The sequence below is a fragment of the Pteropus vampyrus genome, unplaced genomic scaffold (assembly GCF_000151845.1).
Source record: "Pteropus vampyrus isolate Shadow unplaced genomic scaffold, Pvam_2.0 Scaffold38, whole genome shotgun sequence".
In the NCBI taxonomy this organism is placed as follows: domain Eukaryota; kingdom Metazoa; phylum Chordata; class Mammalia; order Chiroptera; family Pteropodidae; genus Pteropus; species Pteropus vampyrus.
In genome coordinates, this window is record NW_011888819.1 from 5585972 (window position 1) to 5592515 (window position 6544).

A 6544-nucleotide genomic window follows, 5' to 3' on the forward strand; every position below is an offset into this window, starting at 1 on the left:
AGAGAAAAGATACCAGATAGAATGCGGATTTTACACAAAGAAATAAAGGTCCTTGGAACTAAAAATATTGAAGAAATAGAAATTATATTTTCTTATTTTTCAGTGCTGTTAAGAAAATTGACTGGATAAAGCCAAAAATCCAGCAATGTATTATGTCATTATAGTTTGTATGAAAATAAAATATGGCAAAAATAGAACAAATAATGGGAGGGAGCAATTGATAATATACTATTGTAATGCTTGTATGCTATATACAGAGTGGTTAATATTATTTGAAGGTAGACTCTAATTAATTAAAATTATATATTGTCAACTTTAGGATACTACTAAAATTATTTCACAAAAGGCCTAAATACTAAATAGAGTATGAAAAACAGTTATGCATACGATAACTTAAAATGGTATTTTAGAGCATTAAAATATCATGAATTAAGAATAATTTAAAATAGGCACTGCTTAAAAAGAATTTTTCAAGGAAAATCAAATCACAAAAGGCAACATAAAGAAAAGTTATCTATCCCTGAAATTATAGAAGGCTGAAGAGAAAGGAATTTGGACTTTACCCATTTCTCAATAAACCCCTAACTATAAAGTGATACTTTTATTTTATTTTTTTAATTTATTTTTTTTAGTAATTCAGTATTGTTTATTTTAGGCTGGAGGAATTCTTTAATAGTATAATACAATCATATAAATTCTTTTAAGATTTAAGTATTCCTATCATTTTTATGTGTTACATAATAGAGACAAGTATGGAGATAAATTTTTTTAAATTAAACTTTGTTGTGGATGTGTTTTAATAAAATCTTTTTGCAGCAATATGAACTTGGTGTATTTATATGTATTTTATTATTTTTTAATTAATTAATTTATTTATTTATTTTGTGGTGATATTGATTAACAGAATCCAGTAAAGCTGTACACTTTAACAGTAAAGCATATGTATATTTACATTGTGTGTTCACTTCCCATAGTTAGATTCTTTGTGTCACCACATATTTGACTCCTTTTACTCCATCTACCTCCCCCACTCCGTAAAGTGATACTTTTAAAATCTCATAGAAAAAGTAAAGAAAATAAGGTTAGCAAAAATTCTGCTGAATTATGTTAATAAAGAGTCCATAGAATTATTAATTTTATGTATCTATAGATTATGAATGAAGCTAGTGAATTGAGTAGAGATTATGTATTCTGATGTCTCTTTGGAAAGATGTGAAAATGTTTTTGCCTCATATTATTCCCTGATACTATTTAAGCTAGCCAGTTAACAGAAACTAATTTTAGGGCTTTGTTATTGTTGTTCATGAAATGGTATTGATAACAGCAAATATGTGCAAAGTTACTAGTTAAGAATATAAGAATATAAGATCTAGCGATACCCCAAACTTCACTCCCCAGTCGTTCTCAAGCCATGTTCTGTCTCTTTCTTATACACTATATCTTTTCCTCTTAATGTTCCTTTTTTCTCTTTCCCACGCATGAAAAACTACACACACACACACACACACACACACACATACACACTCACATTGCATTTAATACAATGCATCAGGTAATTAGGTTTTCTTATTAATTAAATTATGCTGTATTAAACGGTGGGTAATTACATACGCCATGATATAGAAAGATATACAAGGTATATTATTAAGAGATAAAAGAATATGCATAGAATGTCTTAATTTTGGAAAGAAAACAGTTTTCATATTATATCCTTTGGTATTTTAATAAATTAATTAATATTTGGGTGAGAGGCTTGGAAGGAGATAAGCAGGTATCCATTATCCTCCTACATAATAAAAAAAAAAAAAAAGGGGATACACTTGCGCTGGAAACCACGATGCCATTAGACAAAGAAATTCTTTTTGGCATTTTTAAATTACCCCTTTTAATGTTCATTATACCAGAAAATTCCACCGCGCAGCTTGAATCTTTAATACTGTAGTGACTATGATCAGTTTATCAGCAGGAACTCTCTCTGTTTATCTCTATTGATGCTCTTGCCTTAAAATGGGGGTCTACAACTATAAACTATGACCAGCTAAGCTACCTGTTTTATAAATAAAGTTTAATTGGAACACAATTCATGTACATACTGTATACCTGATGTAAGCTCTGAAGATTTGATTCATTGACACAGATACTTGTATGTCAATATGATGATGTCCTCTTTATCTACCTTTGGAATATCTAACCAATTTAGCAGCATGGTTTAGAAAGGAGGCTCAGATGTGAGCCTGAATTTGACTCTAGACCTACCACTTCACAGCTCTGTGATTTAGGGAAACCATTTAATCCCAGGCCTCTGCTTCCTTATTTTAAAAATAAAACAATAACAGTACATGCTTGTAATAATATTGGAAATATTAAAAATGATAATAAATGCAAAGTGCTTACAGTAGCACCTGCCACATTGCACACACTGAATAAATTTACTTATTTAATTTTAATGACCTCTCTGTACATTTTTCTTTTCATTGCAATTTAAATTCTTATTCAAAGGCTCTCTCAGATGAAATAATATCATATGTCTTTTCTTGATATTTTCTTACTATTTGTAAAATTATTTATACATATCATAAACATTCATATTTTATCTCTTTAAAATCTATATGTTTCTTATCAGGTTTAAGCAGTCAGGAGGCAATCAGAGGTCAAGAACAGAAGGTGTGTCCTGTACATCATCCTGTCCATTCAGAGCACAGAGCTCAATTTCTTTCACCAAACATTCCAAATGTTTTTATTCATTTGTAAATCTCTTGTCTTGAAAAATTTCCATTAATCTTTGTCTCAGTACATTTATTTTTGCCTTTTTAATTTAAAAAAAATTAAATTAAATTTACTGAGGTGACATTGGTTAATAAAATTATGTTTCAAGTGTACAATTCAAGAATACATCATATGTATATTGCATTGTGTGCTCACAATCCAAAATTAAATTTTTTCCATCACCATATATTTGACCCCCTTTACTCTTTTCCACTGCCTCTTCCCCCTTTCCCTCTGGCGACCACTGAACTTTTCTACTGCTTCTTCCCCCTTTCCCTCTGGTGACCACTGAATTATTGTCTGTCACCACGACTTTGTTTGTTTGTCTTGTTCATTTGTTGTTTTCAGTTTTATATGCCACATACAAGTGAAATTATATGTCTTAGTTATTTTGCTTAGCATGATAATCTAAGACCCACCCTCCTTGTGCAAAGGCAGTATTTCATCTCTTCTTATGGCTGAGCACTATTACATTGTATATATGTACCACATATTCTTTACCCAATCATTTATCAAAGGGCCTTTTGGTTGTTTCCATGTCTTGGCCACTGTAAATAATGCTGCAATGAACATTGGGATGCATATATCTTTAATGTAAATGTTTTCAAACTTTTCGAATATATACTCAGAAGGGGGATTGTTGGGTCACATGATAATTCTATGAATTTTTTGAGGAACTTCAATATTGCTTTCTATAGTGGCTGTACCAATTTACACTCCCACCAGCAGTGTATAAAGGTTCCTTCTTCCTCCCAACCTCTCCAACACTTGTTGATGATAGCCATTCTAACAGACGGGGGATGGTATCTTATTGTTGTTTTGATTTCCTTTTTAGTAGAGCATTTTTTCAAAAGTTTTTTGGCCATTTGTATGTCTTCTTGTCTTCAGTTCATTTTTTAAATTTTTAATTAATTTTTTCATTTGATTTCAATCTGGACATTTATTATTGTTGTTGTTGTTATTATTATTATTATCATTATTATTATTATTATTATTACTGTTGTTATTATTACCAGGGGAGAAGCTCTTGAGGTTTACTACATCAATGAGTGAGAAAAATAAATGCTGGTATATGCATACACTAACCTCAGTCATAATGACCTTTAATATAGTAGAGAATCTACAAGAAAGTTGCACTGTTTAGTTGAATTTTCTAAGTCATTAATGCTGTGTCTCAGAGCATATCTACTAAGATAGTGACAGAAAATTTCAAATTATATTTTAAACATATATTAAAAAAAATCAACGTATATTTTTCTGGCCAAATCAGAGATACTGAGAAATTATATTTGTGAGTTATGGAGTCATGTAGTACTTTATCGGTTTATCTACTGTTGATTTCAATACTTTCAAAAGATTTATTTCTGTATATGTACTTATAAATTTTGCATTAAAGTAGAAATAGAAATTGATTACTAAATAAGAAGTCAACATTTTTGCAATCATAAAATATTCTATATATTGCAAATAGAATGTAGTCATATTTCTAAGATAAAACATAGCTTGTTTAAAAATATATAGATCATCAGATTTGTCACAAAGAAAAGCCAACTTGGTCAACAATTCTATTGCATTTCATGTCTATTCGCTTCTGAAAAAAAAGAATTAAATAGTTCCATAACAGCTGAATATAGTTTAAAATGACTTTTCTGATTTCCTTTGGAGTAGGAGGAAAATAATCTTTCATCAACAAACAAAGTCCTAGCAAGTAGAAATATTGCTTAGGTAGTAAAACTATGAAATATTGCAACTATCCTACTGTGAACATCAATATTTAATTTTTCTCATATGTTTTTGTTATGAGTAAGTGTCCAAGAAACACAATACATCAAGAACTACTGTATTAAAAAATAGATACAGAACTTAGAGATTTAAATAGAGAAAGAAACAGAGCTTTGCTTTCATTTCCAAATACATCGATTTTAGTTTATGCTTTGCAGTTTATCTTTCTCATCAATTACAAATGTAGATAATTAAAGACATAAATTTTTTACCCACATAAAGTTAAACAGAAGCAGAGTATATTATATGGTTCAACATTTGCCACAAATATTAAGCATTTTATATCACATATACTTTTGGAACACTGAACAAAAATGGATTTGACATACGCATTAGTAGATTATTTCTGACAATAAAATGACTATTTTAAATGTTTATTTATATCCAATTAATTCAGTTCATTCCAGCATATTACAAATAGAACCACTTTTATAGATAGATAAATGAAATATAAGAATTAATGGGTTTGTAAAATATAAGCAAATGTATCTTTATAATATATAAAAATATAGCAATATTAGTAGCATATAAAGATGTACAGAATATATCATTCTTTTTTTCTGATTATTTTAAATAGCTAATCATTAGAGAGCAAAGAGTAGTCAACAAGGACCTCTCTGCATAGAATATATAAATCTTGATTGATTTTGTTATTGTTTGCTAGAGCTTGTCATATTATTAGTATATCTCTTGATTTTTCTCATTATTTTTTATCTTAAAACAATTTTTTATAAAGCAGTTATTCTTTACTTCAACATTACTTTAGGAAAAAATAATGTTATAGATAAAATGAGATGTGAAAGGGATAAGGGTGCGTTTTTCTTTCCTTACTCTCTTTCAGATTACTTGAGAAACTTTATTCCTTGTTTTCTTCTATATTAGCTTTTTATTTATACTATTTATTTTATTATGTTTCTGATTATCTGAAAAAATTATATTATATATTCTTGACTCATTGCAATCAACAATAAATTAGTTATTTCATACATAAGAAATAATATGAGATTATAACCATTCAATTATTTTATACTTTGTGCGGTAGACATATAAGATCATATAATTTTACCTGTTTAAATAGTTCACATTGTTTTGTATTAGGCACCCACTTACACCTTCCACTAATTTTTATATATTTTTAGAGTTCTAGACTCCATATGAGATTATTTCTTTCGAATTGAAGAACATCGTTTAGTACTTTTTATAATGCAAAATGCTGGCAGTTAAAGATTTAATTCTTAGTTCAAAAATAACTTTATTTTGCTTTAATTTTTGAAGAATATTTTCACTGGTTGTAGAGTTTTAGATCGTAACTTTATTTTTAATTTTAACACTTAAAATATCACTCTATTGTCTCTGGTTTTCATAATTTCTCTTTGACAGTCCTCGGTCTTGTTACCGTTTTGAAGGCATGTGTATTTCTACCTGGTTATAATTGAAGTTTTGTTTGTTTCTTTGTAAATTTTTTCCTTGTTTTAATGAGTTTGTCTATGATGTGCCTAGATGCAATTTTTCTCCTGCATGGCATTTGATGAATTTCTTTAATATCCAGGTTGAATTTTTCCACCAGGTTTGGAAAATTCTTAGTCATTATCTATTTAAATATTGTTTCTGTCCCACTCTTTATTCTATGAGTTAGGGGCTATATTTTCCATGTTTCATGGACTTTTACTTGGGTGTGCCAAGTGGCTCTTACACTCTGTTTTGAGAAGGAAATAGAGACATAGAGATACAGAGAGAGAGAGATGATAGAGATAAACATAGCATCTGTATTTTAGATTGCTTACTTTCTACTGACATTTTCCCCCTATTAATCTTATCTTCTCTCATCTTCTACTATTAACTTATTTGATGACTTTGCTTTTATTGCAGTATATAGTCACACATTTTAGTGTATAATTCTATGTATTGTCATAAATATAGAGTCATGTCACCACTATCAAAATCAGGATATAGAATATTTTTATCACTCCAAAGTCTCATTATGTCCTTTGGTAGA